Source organism: Pipistrellus kuhlii, unplaced genomic scaffold, assembly GCF_014108245.1.
Source record: "Pipistrellus kuhlii isolate mPipKuh1 unplaced genomic scaffold, mPipKuh1.p scaffold_m20_p_9, whole genome shotgun sequence".
In the NCBI taxonomy this organism is placed as follows: Eukaryota; Metazoa; Chordata; class Mammalia; order Chiroptera; family Vespertilionidae; genus Pipistrellus; species Pipistrellus kuhlii.
Genome location: NW_023425595.1, coordinates 40,633,707 through 40,636,738, shown reverse-complemented (window position 1 = coordinate 40,636,738; position 3,032 = coordinate 40,633,707). Strand labels below are relative to the sequence as shown.

Genomic DNA, 3,032 nt, shown 5'->3' with positions numbered 1-3,032 from the left:
CACCAAGTCGTTTGTGTTCTCATAGCATGGTAACCTGTAATTGCTATGTTAGGATGACTATTAGGGTGAGTCATAGTATCTCAATTATGTACATAGTATCTCAATCATGTCAATATCCACATCAAACTGAAAGTCCCACATGGGTAGGGACTATATCTCATTCTTAAATTCTCAGGAACCAATACGCAGACATAAACGCTCATAATCACTTGATAACGGATGAATGACATGCTCTACCATTTATGCAAGATGTTTACAGTCATTATCTCAGCTGATTGTCTCCCCAAAGACCCTGTGAATTAGGCAGAGCAGGCTTTATCATCCCCATTTTATGGATGAGAAAACCACCTACAGGTTATCTCATCTATAAAAAAGCCAGAGTAGCAACTAGAGCAAGTGACAAAGCCTTTTCTCAGAGTAGAACTTCAACCTCAGATCTCCTTCCCAGGGAAAAATAAAACAGGCAATATCACCTCCGGCTGTGGAAGAGGAGACAGAGATCTGTGGTCTAACTGGCTTCCTGGTGCTTCCTGTGATCACCTCCCAGACACACTACCTGCACCCACACCCTGGTCTTGAGTTGGCTTTTGGAGAAACCTAAAGTTAGACACTCCCATTGGAGCTCCAGAATTCTCTTTCTCTGTTATTCAGACGGTTCATCTCAATTCTCTGGCAGCAACAGATCCTCAGCTCTCCTAGGGAGCTCATTTATCGACAGCAGGTGCTCTCTCCCTGAGAGAATTCTGTACCTACTTTTAGAAAAATATTCCTCTCTCTCTCTCCCCTTCTTGTCTCTCTCATCTATTTCTGACTGGCTCACTCTCTGTCTTGTATGCATGGCTGTTTTGTGTGTTTGCTCTGTGAGGATCATGTGCTTCAGGTAACCAGTTTATCTCATCCTCACCCAGCTGCTGGGAGGAGGGGCTAGAAGACCTGCCCTCTGATCCATCTGTACCATTCACTTGTTGGCCTTGGACAAATCATGTAACTTCCTGTTTTCTTATCTCTTAAAAGGAGTCCAGCTAGGAGATCTGAGAGGTATGTAGGTAGCAGACTAGAACCGGAGGTGACATGCCTCACCAAAGAGCGAGTTAGGACTCCTCCAGTTCCTCAGTTAGCCTTCGGGTCTTTCCTTGTAAAATTATGAGAATTCGTCCCGAGGGCTCTCACCTCCCCCAGTTCTATAAGCCGCAGAATCCTGTCCCTCCCACTGGCAACATTAAAAAATAATTACCAAACTGCAGGGGAGAAAAGAGGAAAAAGTGATTGGGTTGAGTTGCTGTTGTTTTCAAGATAGAGCAACCTACCCTCAGGTTAGTGGGTAATGAGAAGAAAAATCTCACGCCTGCTCTGAGATTCCCGGGGGAAAGGCGTCCGTGAGCGCCTCCTGGCGGAGAATGCTGGCGTGGTTCTTGATGCCTCTGGAAGCTTTGCTGCCCAGGTCCGCACAGCACATAACTCAAAAGCATAAAACTGTAAGTGAAGAAAATGAAAGAGCACAGTGTCCCGCAGACCACACACAGCTGAGAGCTAACTACAGAACATAGAGAGGAGGAAAGGCTGCTTTCTATACTTTGATACTGTTTTAGTGGTTATAAAAGACTACATGCTCACTGTGGGGGAACTGTTAAGACACAGCACAAAGGAGACCCTGCCATCTGGGTCCTGTGGAGGGCGCCAGGCCAAACTCGGGGACACTAGCCTGCTGGGGAAATGCCTTCATCCCTCATGGTGGCCATCGCAGGTCCCTGCAGAACTGCTAAGGGGATCAAAGGGAATAATGTATTTGCAAGTATTTCTTTTTCTTTTATTTTATTTTTTCCCCACTGTGTATTCTGCTTCAGTGCCTGCAGCCTACAGGCAGAGGCCAGGCAATGGTTCAAGGCCACAGTCTGCTCTGGCATGGGCACTATGAGAGACACAGGGAGATGGGCTGCCATCAGTCCAAACCCAGGCATGCAAGCATTTCACACCTCCTTAGGCTGGAGAAGGGCAATAAGCCTCCTGGTTAAGCACCAGGAGCTGCAGCCTGGAAGCCCAGGGTCAGTTGCCAGTTGTCACTGACCTTAACACCTCCAGCAAGATCTCTACCTTTTCTTTCTGTTTCCTTACCAACCAAGTGAGCATTATGATAATAATAGCTGCCTCGTAGAGGGTTTGGGGGATTCAATGTGATCTTTTACCTGGGGCTTTCAGGTCAGTATCTGACCTTGGCTCCATTGGGTGAGTGGGGTCAATTCCTGGTTAGGGCACATGCCTAGGTTGTGGGTCTGATTCCCAACCAGGGTGCATGCAGGAGGCAAATACAATAATTGATGTTTCTGTGTCACATTTATGTTTTTCTCTCTCTTCCTTCCTTCTTTTCTCTCTAAAAATTAATAAATATGTCCTCATGTGAGGATAAAAAAGAAAAATGTAATCCATTATATTTATAATTTAGCATATTCTCTATGAAGACCAGAATGTCACTCTATTTCCAGACCCTTGTACAGTGCTTGACACACAGTGAATATTAAATCAACATTCCTGCCACCTCCCCTCCCTCAGCCACCCCTGTGTTCTCTTCTCCAGGCAAAACCTCCCTAGTCTCTTAGCTGATTCTCAGCTGACATGGACTCTGGGATGTGTTCCCACTCTGTTCATTTCTGTTCCTCTGTGTCTCTCTTCAAACACAGTGCCCAGCCTTGGAGAAAATCTGTGGGTTAAATGACAGGCCCCCAAATTATGGTCCTGATGCTGGGACCATTTCAACACCATATGTGCGGATGCAGGTACCCTATCCCAGTTGTCAGCAAACTCATTAGTCAGCAGAGTACAACGACTGAAATTTCTTTTGAGAGCCGAAAACCGATTTCTGCGCATGGGCCACAAAGTTTCAATCGCAATGTATGTGCATGCCCGCACGTGGTATTTTGTGGAAGAGCCACATTCAAGTGGCCAAAGAGCCGCATGTGGCTGGTGAGCTGCAGTTTGCTGATCACTGAGTGGATTAGAAAATTGTGGTACATCTACACAATGGAATACTATGCTGC

At 46.2% G+C, this 3,032-nt stretch overlaps 1 non-coding gene across 1 annotated transcript; it reads right to left on the bottom strand.

Annotated features, from left to right (window-relative positions):
- Positions 1–1,824: 1,824 nt before the first annotated feature.
- Positions 1,825–1,956, bottom strand: LOC118713836. Its single transcript, XR_004986398.1, has one exon. It is a non-coding gene; the product is annotated as a small nucleolar RNA SNORA42/SNORA80 family (small nucleolar RNA).
- Between the last annotated feature and the right edge of the window lie 1,076 nt (positions 1,957–3,032).